Source organism: Hyperolius riggenbachi, chromosome 10, assembly GCF_040937935.1.
Source record: "Hyperolius riggenbachi isolate aHypRig1 chromosome 10, aHypRig1.pri, whole genome shotgun sequence".
Taxonomy (NCBI): Eukaryota; Metazoa; Chordata; class Amphibia; order Anura; family Hyperoliidae; genus Hyperolius; species Hyperolius riggenbachi.
Genome location: NC_090655.1, coordinates 136,833,746 through 136,850,568, shown reverse-complemented (window position 1 = coordinate 136,850,568; position 16,823 = coordinate 136,833,746). Strand labels below are relative to the sequence as shown.

At 42.1% G+C, this 16,823-nt stretch overlaps 1 long non-coding RNA gene across 2 annotated transcripts in view; it reads left to right on the top strand.

Annotated features, from left to right (window-relative positions):
* The window catches only part of LOC137535666 (uncharacterized), a 132,920-nt gene that overhangs the window by 106,073 nt on the left and 10,024 nt on the right, over nt 1-16,823 (top strand). The window contains exons 3-4 of one of the 2 annotated variants that reach the window (XR_011024428.1): nt 5,126-5,186; nt 10,339-10,453. This is a non-coding gene — a long non-coding RNA (uncharacterized lncRNA). Of the gene's footprint in view, nt 1-5,125; nt 5,187-10,338; nt 10,454-16,823 lie in introns of those variants that run through there. The other variant, XR_011024429.1, reaches the window with a different exon arrangement.

Sequence of the window (16,823 nt, the reverse complement as noted above, 5' to 3'; positions counted from 1 at the left end):
TAAAGCTGTTACTGAACAGCTTCTGTAACAAAAACGCCTGCAAAACCGCTCTGAACAGGCGTTTTTCAGAGCGGTTTGCGTTTTTCCTATACTTAACATTGAGGCAGAAACGCATCCGAAATCCAAAAAATGCCTCACCCAGGCATTTTTCGTTTCTGCAAAACGCCTGCCGCTCTGGTGTGCACCACCCCATTGAGATACATTGACCAAGCAGATCCGCAGCCGCAAGCGGATCTGAAAACGCCCAAAAAGCCGCTCGGTGTGCACCAGCCCTTAAACACAGTTCGTGTACAAGTTAACTACCTGCTGGATGAGTGGGTGGTGGGTGCAGAGCACTAGCTCTGCCTGACAGCTGATTTACTCACTAAGGGCTGGTGCACACCAGAGCGGTTCTGGAGCGGTTTTTAAAACGCTTGCAGGGGGAAAACAGCTTGACTAATGAAAGTGAATGGGATGGTGCACAACAGAGCGTGTCGTTTTTTACACAAACGCAAACTTGGGGGCTGCAGCATTTTTTAGATTTCTGAGGCGTTTCTGCCTCAATGTTAAAGTATAGGAAAGTGGAAAACTGCTCTGAAAAACGCTAGATCATAGTGGTTTTCCAGGCGTTTTTGTTACAGTAGCTGTTCAGATACAGCTGTACTGTAAGAATATTTGAAATCTGCTACACAAAAACGGTCCAAAAAATGCTAAGCATGTTTAGAAAACATGCCTAGAATCGCTCTAAAATCTGCTTCAAAAACCTCTAGCGTTTTGTAGATCTGCTAGAGGTTTTTGGTGTGCAGTGCACTGGGCACCTCGAAAAAGTTAATTGCGTATCGGTCATGGTCAGAAAACCAGACAGACTGCAATCTTGCTAGATAGATTCAGACTGTGTCCTCTCCTGAATATTGAGGATGATGCAATACGGACAGTTAGAGCAGCCACAACTAGTTTAAGAAACTTATAGCTACTCACTCCACCCTGTTGCTTATGGTCATGTGATCAAAATTTGAAGACAGTTTTAATGCAGAAACTTTTTATCAAATTAAAGGCCAGTTCACTCTTGTGCGGATGCAGAACAGAAATGGTAAATTAGAGCATCCACGATGCAGATGCGTAGCATCAGTTCGGCATCTGCATGCAACAATCGCACCCGACTGTTCTGTGTCCGCACCCTGTCCATTCTGCATCCGCATGTCTGCCCGTCTACTCCTGTGTCGATCACATCCGCATCACTGCTCACCTGTCCTGCCACTGCCGCTCGGTCCCTTTAAAAGCCCAGAGGCCAGCAGAAGCATGGCTCTCTATAGGCTGCAGCAGGCCAATTCTCCCTAGCAACATGGAGAATTTTCATTGGCCCAACATGAACCAATGAGAATTCTCCCTATTGCTGAGGATTCCCATTGGTCTTTTACAGCCGAATGGAGAACCCTGGCCACTGGGCTGTTTACAAGGGACCAAGTGGCAGCAGGATGCATGGGTATGACATCACGGTGGCAATGCAAATGCAAGGAAAACGGGAGATGCAGATGTGGTGACTAGCCTAATGAGAACGGACAGTGTCTGTTCTCATAGGCTTCCATTGGGCTTGTTTTCCCGTCTGGTCCAGGAAAATGTGCCAAGTTGAGACTCTGCATCTTGCATTACATGTTTTTTTGGATGCTGTTTTTAAAATAGCATTCGCTTCCTGCGTTTAAGTGGAGCTTTAAGAACTAATTGCACTGATAAAATTTTTAAAGCAAGTGCGAACTGGCCCTTAAGGTGACATCTGATTTTTTTGATTACTAAGCTATAAAATGATATTTTAGATCTGGTCCTGAAGGTTTTTACTGCTTTTGTTTTAATAAATACTGCAGTTTTTGCAGGTCCATTTGCTTATTTTTTTCAAATGCGAGCAAGACAAGTGATAATGAGCTGTGGATTGTGCACGTGTGCAGAAACTCTAAGGGCCCGTTTCCACTAGGGCGGAAGTCGCCGCGATTCCGCTGAGTTTCCCCGCACATAAATCGCACTGGGAAATTGCCATAGGGGAGAATGGTGCTGCCGGCGGAATCGCTTGCTGTAGCGATTCGGCCGGATCCCACTGCAGAATTCGCAGCTAAGCTGCGAATCCCATAGCCGTGCATGGCACGGATGATGGGATTCGCCTGCGATCCCGCCCACCCGCTCAGTGCCGGCGTGCGTCTCGCAGACGCACGCCGCACTAGTGGAAATGAGCCCTAAATGTAATCTTGAAAATTTCCACCCGGCCCCCCTAACAACGCATTGCTAGCTAAAAATTAAAAAATTCTATAGATGTATACATTTAGGAGAGCTCTCGTAGGAAATGAGGTGCTATAACAATTCTGACCAAGCAGTGTAGACTATCTGCACACTACTTTAACTACTTAAGGTCCAAGCTAATTGAAATCTACACCCCCTGTTTTGGTGGTCGCCTGGCTGGAAGGGCGTAGATTTCAATTGCGCATCCGCCGTTTCCGTTGCTTCCGCCGATCTCTCCGCTTAATCCCCACCATCTGTCACCGCAGCTCGCTGGCTCTGCCTGTCTCTATGACGGCAGAGCCCTGTGAGCGGGTCAGGAACCGATTTCATTGGCTTCTGGCTGTGCCTTTCAATGTAAGCCACTTACATTGAAAGATAGGGTCAGGAGCCAATGAAAGCGGCTCCTGACCAGCTCACAGGAACTCTGCAATCATAGAGACAACAGAGTGGGTGGCCCAGGATCCCGACGTGCGGCGGTGACAGCGGTTGTGACGGGTATGTGCGACGATTCGTTGGTATTCCATCAGGATTCTGCCGTTTCTGTACCAGCGTTCTCTGGTCCTTAACGGGGCAAAGACTGCTGGTACTTAAGTGGTTAAACTACAATTAAAAAACTATTCCTTCCTGCTTAAATAATCTCCCTTGGGAATAGTCTTATAATGTGCATTGGGTACATAGTTCTGACATACATAGTATTTATAAGTACTAGCCCTATCCCAGCTCCTTCAATCCCTGCCATACACTGATGAGGACCAGAAAGTCAAAAACAGGCTGTATGCACGTTAGGTTGATGTGGTTCTGTAAAATGTATAAGCTGCAGGGGTCCATATGCAATTAACTTTTTCTCCAGTGTTATCTCCCAGGAGATAATTTTCATATTCTCTGTAAAATAGCTTTTCTGTTTGGTAGTTTTTACCAAGGTAATATGTTCAAACTTCCAAATAAAATGCCTTGTTAAGCCACCAGCAAGCACACAAATACTCAAAATAATTTTGACAGTACTTTTTCACCTACTTTTTGGCACTTTTTCATTGCAAAGTGCTAAAAAGTTATTTTAAATTGAAGATGAAAAGTTATCTCCTAGGAGAAAACTCAGGAGAAGAGGTGAATGGCATATGGGTATACTATACAATTGAAGACCTGTGCACCGGATTCATTGGTTGTATGTTGGAATTGCATATGGGCCCAGTCGTGAAAATATGACCTAGGGGAAAACAGGAGAAAAAGTTAATTGCACATGGGCCAGGTAAGGTTTGCTATACACCAGTGGTTCTGGATGTGAGCCTGGCTTTATGGGCATAAATGCTTTTTGTATTAAGAAGGCAAAGTATACTCAGTGTTGTTTTTTAGCAGGAGGCTTTTTGGACTCTTTAAGCCCCTTTTACTTCCTAGTGGTTCTGGGTCACCATGTGCTGCTGTCTGGGTATCCTGACATAGTATTTTATAAACCTTAAAGTGCTTTAGGCTTTATGGTCAACACACATGCGAACAAACAAAGCATTCATGATATAAAATATGGTACAACATAGATTCTATTCTGTCAGCCTCATCTTCTTTCTCTCTTTCCAAAGTGATGATGGGTAGCAGGTGACATGGCGTCTTATGGAAATGAGGATGGTCATGTCAGCTCTTTGTCACCCATTGGCTACTTGGAAGGGCTTCGTATGCCTTTGTGTTTGTAAAGGGTTGTAGACTGAAAGAAAGTAAAACATTATTTCCTTCTTTAAAAACTCAGATAAAGTCAAATGCATATTTTCACAAAAAAAGTGATTAACCAGGTTTAAACTGTGAAATAGATTTTGCACCATACGCTAGCACATTTCTACAGTTGAACTGACAGTTTCTTAGAATAATGAAATGCCGCTTAGAACTGAGAATTTCAACTGAATTCCAAAGAAGTTAGATATTCAAGCATTCCTTTTACTCTTACAGTAAGTTATTTGAAGTAATCAGATTTAGGTCATTTATCACAGCCAATTAATATCTCGATTTCACCTACATGTTATTATTTTTATACTGTTTTGTTGTTGGTATTATTGTTGGTTTTGGGTTTGGTTCTTAAGGCGATTTGATTTATATATAGCAATAGTTGTTTATTATCAAAATAAATCTGAGTAGGCATAAAAGTAAGTCTAGAAGAAGATGAAAACCCTTTCTTTGTTAATTGGGAAGTATTAAAATTCAGTAAGCAGACAGCACAAATTACTTGCAGATAAGGTGCAGTAGCATGTTTGTCCTATTCCATCTATCGGTAACATTCTAGCAAGATGACAATTAAACAAAATATATACATATCCTTAATTAACAGCAAATGTTTAGCTTGAGGTGATTGTTTTTATTGACTGCTAAAATATGTTAACTAATGTTCATCTTTTGATCCTCGCTCTGACAAACATGAAGAAACAGTTAACATTTTTGCTAAATCGATGGTCTCTCCGATACCTTTTAAAACACAGGAACTAAACATTAAATGTAACTTATAATTACAGAGCACATAACTTTTGGTTGCCTTGTAAAGTTAAAATTGACATCATAACGTGTATCCTACAGTATTTCACAGGGTTATAAATTCCTTAAACTGGGGCTAATTAGAGCCAAAATGTTGTAAAGCTTTTAGAAATAATGGTAAGTCTGCTGCAGAATTCTGGATGGAATCCATTATAAAACTGGGCTTTTCCTATGTTGAACTTATAAATCTGAAAAGCAAAAGCACAATTAGATTGACTTGACTTCATTAACATAAATAGAAAATAAATATCTGTAATTTTTTGGAATATAGATACCAAATAGTAGTGTATATGATAATACTGTATATTATATAATATTTTATAATCGGAGGTCACCTAGTGAAAATGACATGCTTACTTTTCATTGGTTCTAGCTATTGGATCAGATGTAAGTGGAACTGAAGAGAGCTTGAAGAGAACTGAACTTCACTGATGGTGAGTGATTCCATTCTCACATCAAAACATCAGTAGGAAGGATGGTGCTAAATTCAAAAGGGAGAGTCTTCCTCAAGAAATTGGGTTTGGGTTAACAATGGAAATTCACAATGTATTGTTGCTCTCTGTTTTGTTTACAATAATGGAGGCCAATAAAGTCTATTCCTGAGTTTGGTGCTCTATACTTCTTACAGATGATAAGCAATAATATTGTTTCTTGGCAACAATGTAGAAATAAGTTGTTGTTTTTTTCTGGCAGGGACAGTTTTAGGTAAAATGCCTGGGGCAAACATGAATGTAGGGCCACCTACATTTTCATACTGTGCTGACTGTAAACTTGTGACCTCTGCAGTTCTCTGACTTGTGGGGCCCCCAAGGACCCTGACAATTGCCCAGTTTGACCTAATAGAAGCACCAGCCCTGATTGGGAAGGGGGGGGGGGGTGGCAGCCAATTGCACATCTATTACCATAAGCTAAAATAATACCAGTTGATGGTTGAACTACAAGAAAAAAATACAGTTTATTTTATTTTAAATCAGTTCTATTTCAAGTTAAATTTCACCATTTAGTGGAATATCACTAGAGACCAGGCCCACTGTACAGTGTATCAAAAAAGATGACACTGTACATCCCCAGCCACCCACCCACCAGCAACATGCAGTGTTGAGCCTAGCCCAATGCAGCACACTGCTGTTCATGTACATGTCTTCCATACCCACCAGTTATACAAGACATATTGCTGTGAGAGAGGTCATTATAAAACACCAACAGATGCCAAGCCAATGCACATACAACTATGTTTATTGATCCCAGCTCTGGAAAAGAATGTACAGATGTATACTCTTCCTAAAATGCAACAAACAGGGGTGAAGCAAACACTGTACATTGCTGACAGACAGCAGGAGAGGTAATGCACGACTACTTTTTCCACTACTCTATTGAGAGTGAGAGGTAGGGGGCTGGTGTCTAATGATACTTCACCAATGAGTGGAATATCACTTTAAATAGCTTAGAGAACCAAATTACAATAAATTATTTGTACTGTATTAAATAGACCACAACAGTTTTACATAAGGAGTGAAAAAAACTGCCACAGCACACTTGGTTGCTGTGTAAAGCTGTTAAATGTAGGCGACCGAAGCATTTAATAGCTGTGAACTTCATAAAGTGCCCATGCTGTACTAATTGTGCACACAGACCAAGAAATGACTGTCAGAGGCTCCTCACTTACTGCCATTGTAACTTAAAATTCACCATAAAATACGGAGCATGACAAAATAGAGGTAGATTCATCCCAAGGTTGCTGTTTTGTATTATACACATTATCTCAAGGTTTTCATATAGCGAATTCTCCTGAGCTTTTACTTACTGAGGTAGAGAGATTAAGCGGAATATCTTCTGGCAGAGGCTAGACTGTCACTTCAAAAAAATCATAACTCAGAGTGTCCAAGCAGAGCAAACCTCAGTAGAATTGTTATCATAAATTGCAGTGCCGACCAGGGCATGCTCTCTGGTGCAATAGCAGCAGTAAATATGAAAGCAATAACTGCACTCCTGACCCTTCCATGGACCTTTTTGTGCATATGCGCAGTGCTGCCTGCCTAGCTTGCTGCCCTTCCTATGCAGAAAGCTATATAACAACACATTGGAATCTGATGTATAAGTTAATTCAATTAAAATTATACAGCAATATGGTGTGTTGCGTTACCCATCACAATTACTGTTGAGAAAAAAAATATTAATTTGAGCAAATTAAGCATAAAACTTTTTCCCCTAATTGTTGGGTTACTTTAGATCATGATAACAAAACAATTTTTGTTTGCTTTCTGGTTTTCAGAGATGGCCCGAACGGTTCGCCGGCGAACGGTTCCCGGCGAACTTCGGGGGTTCGCGTTCGCCTCCTATACTACATCATTAGGGTCAACTTTGACCCTCTACATCACAGTCGGCAGGAACATTGTAGCCAATCAGGCTACACTCCCTCCTGGAGGCCCTCCCTCCTTATAAAAGGCAGGCAGCGTCAGGCTTTTCACTCACTCGTGTACCTGCAGTAATTAGAGAAGGTATAGCTGCTGTGCAGAGACCTATAGGGAAAGCTTAGTTAGGCTCTTGTAGGCTTCTCAGCTTGCTCCTTGCTGACTGTTATTGCTAAAAAAAAAAGCACCCCTCAACAGCTCTTTTGAGAGCTAATCTTGTTCTTGTGATCTATTTTTTTTTTTTTGTGTGGCCCACTTGCATTATATACAGCCCTGTCAGTCAGTCGCAGCTGGCCTTGGTGGTATAATTACTACTGTGCCAGGTGCACATTATAATACCCATCACTGCATATACCTACCTGTTGTTCACAGTGCACCCACCTACCTACGTGAGTGCACGCAGTGTCACTGTGCCTGTCCGGTAACTGTGTGTGACAGGTGCACATTGTAATACCCATCACTGCATATACCTACCTGTTGTTCACCCACCTACCTACGTGAGCGCACGCAGTGTGATATTTAATACCACCAGTCACTGTACCTGAAGCAATGACCGCCGGCTATATGAGTGTCTCGGGGGGGGGGGCACACCCACAATAATAAGGTCGTTGCTTCATTGTGGACAGACCAAATTTGATCAGCTTGGCAGTCACAGTTCTGTCATTCAGCTACGTCAGCCCAGCGACCATATTGGCTTGAAAACCGCTACGGCCTGCACTCTCGCCATGGTGCGCACCAGTCCAGCACGGCCGTCACTACACAAACAGCTGTTTGCGGTGTGTTACACACTGAGTTTGGTGTGTCAGTGTGAAGCAGTACTCTAGTTATACTCCCTGATTGATTGTATACACATGCAAGATGTTTTAAAGCACTTTAGGCCGGCAATTTAGCATTCAATGTGATTTCGCTGCTTTGCATCGAATCCAGATTTTTCCCCCGGGACTTTTGGCATCTATCCCAATCATCCATGCAAAAACTCAGATGTTAGGCCCAGTGCACACTGAGCGTTTTTAAATATGCTTTTAAATATGTATTTCAATGGGATGGTGCACACCGGCGGTTTGAGGTTTGTAGCAAACTGCAAACGTGCCTCCTGCTGCATGTTTGCGGTTTGCAGAAGCGTTTCAGCCTCATTGTAAAGTATAGGAAAAACACAAACCGCTCTGAAAAACGCTACTTCAGAGCGGTTTGCCAGGCGTTTTTGTTACAGAAGCTGTACAGTAACAGCCTTTACTGTAACAGTATGTGTAATCTGCTACACAAAAATGCACCCAAAACCGCTAGGTATGTTTAGAAAACCTCTCTAAACATAAATAGAATCGCTCTGAAATCAGCTTCCAAAACCGCTAGCGTATTGCAGATCTGCTAGCGGTTTTGGTGTGCACTGGGCCTGAGACCCCTTGAAACATCTTTTCCATCACTTTTCTGGCCAGCATAAGTGTTTTTAGTTTTCAAAGTTCGCCTCCCCATTAAAGTCTATTGCGGTTCGCGAACCAAACATTTGCGGAAGTTCGCAAACCGAAAATCGGAGGTTCGGGCCATCTCTAGTGGTTTTAAAGTGAATTTTTTTTTTATGAATTTTCAATGAAAGCAGAAACATTAAGCACATGTCTAAAGTTTTAATTAAGACCACAATCTCAGAATTATGTTTTTAATATGTTAATAATAAATAAATATTAATACAATACTGTTGAAATACCACATTTTTTACCACACTTTATGCATTTTCCTTGTGTTTTAACACATGTTTTACCACATGTTCGGAAGTGTGGAAAAATCTTCCAGAATTGTAAAAAAAAAGAGGAAAATACCGCATGAGGTATTTTACCAACAAAAATATTTACCGTACATAGCTACCAAAATTGAGACCATTGTGATTTGAATTCCATATGTGATGTTTAATCCCCTATTGCATTAAAAAGACCTTCATGAATGGGTAATAAAAAAAAATCAAGGTTTCCACTCTAAAACTGTTATCACAAGGTGACATGTGACATGATGAGATAGACATGGGTATGTACAGTGCCTAGCACACAAATAACTATGCTGTGTTCCTTTTTTTCTTTCTCTGCCTAAGAGAGTTAAATATCAGGCATGTAAGTGGCTGACTCAGTCCTGACTCAGACAGGAAGTGACTACAGTGTGACCCTCACTGATAAGAAGTTCCAACTATAAAACACTTTCATAGCAGAAAATGCCTTCTGAGCAGGAAAGAGATAAAAAGGGTCAAACGTTCATAAATTTTAGCTCTGGCATACTTCAATGAATGTGCCATTGAGCAAAAACAATAAAACAGTTAAAACTTAAAAAGTAGATTTAAACATAAAATAAACCTGTGGAATAACTTAAAAAGTCATTTTTAGGAGAAGGAAGATGGCCTTGCCTCGGGTGTCGTTTAACCAGATGCCTGAGCTTGTGAATTGATAAAACAGTAACATTACATGTGCCTACACAGTTATCCATAGGAATAAGAAACAATTTAATGTGTAAAGAAAATGTGTGCTTAAAGAGCAACCATTCAGAATATTTTCTCTAATTTAAATAAATTATATGAATAATGAAGTTTTTCATTGAATACATATTACATGGCAATACTATTTTTTACTTTTTTTATTTTTACAAATGGCGATATTTTATCACATACATTCAAGGCAATTTGCGGTCTCCTTTCATTGGTTCAGTGCTGTCAGTACAATAAACCAAGATAAGTGATTGATTTCTATGGGTCACCTTACCATAAAATATGTTTGGCTTTTTCTATAGAGGCCATTGTGCCAGGTTCTCATACCTTTACCCTCCTCACGCAGCTGTGGAATGTGCTGTTAGGTACCGGAAAAAATATACATGAAAGTGATTTTGTTAAGTACATGCTGTCTTCCCTACATGGTCTACTGGCTAAATGATAAGCTATCCCAATCCTGTAAATATAATGCTTGAAGTGAAAGCCCGTCCGGTACTGAGGCAAACAAGGCTATTTTCAGCTAGTAATGTATTTGAAGTAAATGCAAGTGAAGTATCCATTTTGTAGAAGTAGTGTCAACAAGCTTGTTTTAAACTTTGCATACTATTATGTAGGTGCACTAGAGAGAAGCTAAACACTGGATGTGCAGCAATGAGTTTCTTGCAGCTTGAATAAAGGAGCCTAATGGTGAGGATGTTTTTTTTTTCCCTTTAGGACTTAAGATGACTTGTGTTGTCTGGCTGATAATGGTCCAATCAGAAAATGATTATGTGTCTGAGTTCCCCATCCCCAGCTGATTTCGGGGGAAATAAATTGTCCAACAAGAAGTTTTCCTGCCATGTAGCCATTGCGTGCTTGAGTTATATTAAAAGGACCCGGAGTATAAGCATATATGGTGTCTGTGCATGGCGATAGCTGGTTGTCCGACAGAATACTGTAACAGGTGATCTTCTGATTGATGTCTTATATTTATGGGTATTGTAAATATAGTAGCTTTCCTCATGGCTCTCCATTATATTCAAGCATACTACAGACATTACATGGTGTGAGCAGCGTCAGTCTTAGCCTCACACTGATAAGTATACTTATTTTTTGTATGCCATGTGAGTAAATAAATATTTTGAAGGATTAAATGATGTATGATGATTTTCCTCAGACATGATACCTTACTGTACAGTGTGAGATTATGTCCAATGACTGAGCAACTAATAAAATTAAATATAGACTTCTATCAACAAGCATTCCAGATTAACTTTGTTTTATGTAACAGCTGCCTCCGCATAAAAATAGGAACTGTCTAGGCACTTATGTTCAAAGACAGGGACCTGTACAATGTAGGTGCTATGCTCAGAGGGGACCTATAATTCCAGTTAGGCTGGATTCACACTGTACGCATTGCATAACCCATGCATTATAATGTGTGTGAACTGCAATGGAGACTGGACATACATGCTGTTTTAAAGCCTTAGCAGCGAGTTATAATACCGCAATCTGTTACAACACAGAGACGTGAGCAGAGCCACAGAACTGTACTGGCAAAAGGTTGACATGCAGAAACTTTTGCTAGTGATGTGGACACTATTTTATATATATTTTTAACTGGTTGGTATTGGAGGATTGCCTAGTCCATTACAGCTGCTGATATACCAATAGGCGCATATTTTCTTTTCTTTGTAGTGTAAAAGGACCATTAGGATATGCCCAGTGCCTTAAAAACTGCGGTCCCAGTGGTCGCTGACGCAAAGGGAACCATGGCCATGGGGGGCCCGCTTGTCAGCCCCACATGCTGGGTAGGGGGCCGCAGTGGTAGGCAAATCAACAGTGGCAGAGTGGATAATCAGATACTCTCATTACCGGGATCCAGCGCTGCATGTACTACTACATCCTGGTCCTGCTTTTCATCTCACAGTAACAGGGATGGAGGGGGTAGCCCATCTGCTTACCATACTGGTGTGGTGGGGAGGGTACATTAATGTAGGGGGGCCTGGGTCCAAATTACACAATAGTCTGTAGCTAAGTTACTGGGTATAACAAAAAGCTAGTGTGAAGCTGCAACCTCAGGGCTTGCCCCTTTAACTACATAATAGAAAGAGAACCCATAACCAAAAATGTAACTTTATCCCAATCAGTAGCTGATACCACCTTTCCCATGAGAAATATTTTCCTTTTCATAAATGGATCATCAGGGGGCTTTGAAAGGCTGATACGGTAAAACCTCACCCACAGTGTGGTGTCAGTGTGGGAGCCTTGTTGCATTGTAGGAAATAACAGCAGTTTACAGCTGTTTCCAACTGCCAAAAAAGCAAGCAGCATCTCCTTCCACTGACATCACCTGCCAGCAGTAAAAATGTCACCATGTGGTAAATGTCAGAATGTAAATCAGGGAGAGGAAAGATTTTACAATGGGCAAACACTGACTAAATTAAATTATTTATACATAATTATTGTCAACTTGAAGCACTTTTTTATCACATTATTTTATCAGGTGTTCCTCTTTAAGACAAAGCAGCCTGTGTTTACAACAATTAGAAATGATATACTTGGGGTGTGTGACCATTTTTTCTTACATCCCAAATTAATCATGCACTCTTTTCTATACTTTAGTTAGGAACTACTTCTGCATGAACACAGAGTAAAAATGAGTACCATCTAAGCAACTCTGTTTACATTTTTTATACTAGTAGCATAATAGCTCCCTCTGCATAAAAAACATCATCTCTAATCCATGCATGTCAAACTCTGGCCTGCAAGCTGTCAAATTTGGCCTAACATTGTCAAGTAAGGTAACATGGTCACACCCGCAACGTGTACATTTAGTTTCTATGCTAGTCAGTTTGACATTCCTGAATGTCTCTGGTGTGATTCAGACGCTTCTGCAGCCAAATAGCCAGGTAACTAGTGACATTTCCCTCCAAATAGAGAGTATATAAACATCTCGTGTGCAGGCTGGTAGCGTTATCTGACGAAGGCGTGGAACGCCGAAACGCGTAATAACACAACCAGCACACGTTTATCCCTTGGGGAGCATCCAGGGTCACTCTCCACCTGATCCACTCGACTACGATGGCCACGGCAGTTTGAGGTGCACCCACCAAGGAAGGGTTTTAAGGCTGCAAAGCCTGACTACATGCTTGTACACAACTTACATCTAGTAAGTTAATTTTTATTTTGCGCAATTTGTTTTAATAAAGCGTTGTTACACTATGGAGTGCTCCTCCTCTACTTTAGGTAACTAGTATAGTTTAAATGTAAATAAATATGGCACCCTCTATATTCTCCTCACTACAGTTGTCTTTTAAGTAATAACAGTTGCCTGGCAGCCCTGCTGGTTGATTTGACTGCAGGAGTGTCTGAATCACACCAGAAACAAGCATGCAGTTAATCTTGTCAGATTTGATAAAAATTTCAGAATCATAAAAATCTGCATGCTTGTTCAGGGTCTATGGCTAACATATAGGAGACAGAAGATCAGTAGGACTGTCAGGCTACTGGTATTGCTTAAAAGGAAATAAATATGGCAGCTTCCATATGCCTCTCACTTCACTTCTGTTGTCCTTTGAGATCTGTGGCGCGCCATATCCACAAGTACCATTGCAGGCTATGGTAATACCGAGGACTCTGTCTGCCTCTAGTGCCAAAGTGTGTGCCTTGCGCCAGCACCTTTTGTATTTTATAGTTGATTTCTCTGAGCACGTGGTATTTTGTCTTTAGTTTATAAACTAAGCTTAAAGTGGAACTTTTACTCATTGCATAATTGTGTTCCTTTCATATAGTTTATAGGGCATTCCTCAAGTGTTTTGTTTTAATAAGCTAATTCCCTGTAAACTAATCGAGGCAGAGGGGAGGAGGGAGGAGGAGAGGGGACTGAATTTACACACAGGAAAGCTGATAGCATCTCCAGCCCTCAGCCTGTGACAATGTGACAAACAGAACACGGCTGCCCTCATTGTATTACAAGAATAAATAATCATAAACTAGCCGTTTGCAGCTAGATTTGCAGCGTAAACTATCTAAACTTTAGATAAGATATATAGAGAAATTACTTGTTAGTTTTTCATCTCCGATCCGCTTTAATGTGTTAAAAATTGAAGATTTTCCATTTTATCTTATTCATGACCTACAGAGAGTTTATGAAACATCAGCCTAAAGTAATAAACGCATCTTTTTGAAAATACTGATGGAAGTGACTCATTTTTCTGTTGCAGCTGCTGTTCCAAGTGCCTCTTAAAGTCTGTCTAAACGCAAAACAATTTGAGGCATGGAAGGTGATTTAAGTCATACTTCCTTGTAGCCATGGAGACCGCACATATTTTAGTTTACATAGCTTTCCAAGTTTTCAGTTCCTGTGCAATAGAAAGAAGTACACTGCTCAAAAAATAAAGGGAACACAAAAATAAGACATACTAGATCTGAATGAATGAAATATTCTTATTAAATAACGAGAAAACGAGAGAACACGAAGAGCCCAATATAGTACAGTATGCACTAGATTGATGTGGGTAATGACAGGCAAGTAAGTAAAGTTATACTAACAAACATGGGTTACCACTAAGGCAACCACTGTAGATGCAGGTGGGAAGATCAGACCTGTCCCCACTCAGGATTAAGAAGTCGCTCTCTGTAGATCAGGAAACAAGGGGTTAGCACCCTTCCACCATGGGTGGACTCGAACAATGGGGCAATGAACAGAAGCACAAAAAGAATAAAAGTAGCTAAAACTTAAAAAAAAAAATGGGGGAGGCAGTGGTGGACTTACCTCCTCCAAGCAGACACAAAAACAGGTTGAGATTATGTCAACAAGCAAATTTATTTATATATACACTCAAAAGGGTCAAAGCAACGCGTCTCGTAGGTATGGCCCTGCTTCATCAGGCAATAAGGGATGGAGCATACAGCAACAAGTGTCTATGTCTCAGCCTAGCGCCTCTGTCATAGACACTTGTTGCTGTATGCTCCATCCCCTAATGCCTGATAAAACGGGGCCAGACCTGCGAAACTTGTTGCTTTGACCCTCTGGAGTGTATATATAAATAAATTTGCTTGTTGATATATCGCCAACCTGTTTTTGTGTCTGCTTGGAGGAGGTAAGACCACCACTTTTTTTTAAGTTTTAACTACTTTTATCCTTTTGCTGCCTCTGTTCATTTCCATATTCTTACTAAATACTTAGTTCTTTACATAGTCAATGTGCTGACAACAAAATCACACAAAAATTATCAATGGAAATTAAATTTATCAACCCATGGAGGTCTGGATTTGGAGTCCCATTTAAAAATTAAAGTGAAACAAAAACACTACAGGCTGATCCAACTTTGATGTAATGTCCTTAAAACAAGACAAAATGAGGCTCAGTAGTGTGTGTGGCCTCCATGTGCCTGTATGAGCTCCCTACAATGCCTGGGCATGCTCCTGATGAGGTTGCGGATGGTCTCTTGAGGGATCTCCTCCCAGACCTGTACTAAACCATCCACTAACTCCTGGATAGTTTGTGGTGCAACGTGGCGTTGGTGGCTAGCGCAAGACATGATGTCCCAGATGTGCTCAATTGGATTCAAGTCTGGGGAATGGGCAGGCAAGTCCATAGCATCAATCCCTTTGTCTTGCAGGAACTGCTGACACACTCCAGCTACATGAGGTCTAGCATTGTCTTGTATTAGGAGAAACCCAGAGTCAACCACACCAGCATATGGTTTCACAAGGGGTCTGAGGATCTTATCTGGGTATCTAATGGCAGTCAGGCTACCTCTGGACTTTGCGGCCTCCCAAAGAAATGCCACCCCCACACCATTACTGACCCAATGCCAAACTGGTCATGCTGGAGGATGTTGCAGGCAGTAGAATTTTCTGCACTGCATCTCAAGACTCTGTCACATCTGTCACATGTGCTCAGTGTGAACCTGCTTTCATCTGTAAAGAGCACAAGGTACCTGTGGTAAATTGGACAATCTTGGTGTTCTCTGGCCAATGCCAAACATCCTGCATGGTGCTGGGCTGTCAGCACAACACCCACCTGTGGACGTCAGGCCCTCATACCACCCTCATGGAGTCTGTTTCTGACCGTTTGAACAGACACATAGACATTTGTGGCCCGCTGGAGGTCATTTTGCAGGGCTCTGACAAGTGCTCCTCCTTTTCCTGCTTGCACAAAGATGGAGGTAGCGTTCTGGACATTGGCTTATTGCCCTCCTACAGACTACTCTACATCTCCTGATGTATAGAGATGGCCCGAACCTCCGATATTAGGTTTGCGAACTTCCGCAAAAGGTTCGGTTCGCGCGAACTTCCGTGAACCGCAATAGACTTCAATGGGGATGCGAAATTTGAAAACTAGAAACATTTATGCTGGCCACAAAAGTGATGGAAAAGATGTTTCAAGGGGTCTAACACCTGGAGGGGGCATGGATGAGTGGGATGGAAGCCAAAAGTCCCGGGGAAAAATCTGGATTTGATGCAAAGCAGCGTTTTAAGGGCAGAAATCACATTGAATGCTAAATTGCAGGACTAAAGTGCTCTCAAACATCTTGCATGTGTATATGTTACGGCCAGAACCCGAAGTCTGGCCACTTCGGGTTCTGGCCGGTCAAATCTAGAAGTGCCCAGCTGATGCGGCCAATGTCAGAAATAAACTGTACCTCCGGACTTTGGCCGGCCAGAACGCGTTCTGGCTAAGTGTGGCCGGCCAAGTCCCGAACTGCCGCTCACCTCTCCTCCCCCGCTGCCGCTAGCCAGACCTCACATCAGGACGACCCGGACCAGAGAGTTAAAGAGAGGCAGAGCAGCGCCGCACACGCGACCCGCAAGACGCTTACACTTCCATGCAGAAGTGACGTCATTGCTCACTTCCGCATGTGAAGTGTATGGGTCAGGGCGGGTAGCGTGCGTGCTGCTCTGTTTCTCTCCGCCGCTCTGATCTGGGGTCTGGAAATAGCGCCGGCTGCCCCCCCCAGTCATGCACGGCAAAGCAGCCAGAAAAGCCCCCACAGCCATGCAAAACTACCCCAGCATGCACAGTGCCCAGCAAAGCGCCCAGCATACCCATCCCCCCAGCCATGCAAAACGGCCAGCAAATCACCCTACCCCAGCCATGCAAAGCGACCAGCAAATCCTTCCCCCCCCCCAGCCATGCAAAGCAGCTAGAAAAGCCCCCCCCCCCCCCGCCATGCAAAGCAGCCAGAAAAGCCCCCACCCCCCACAGCCAT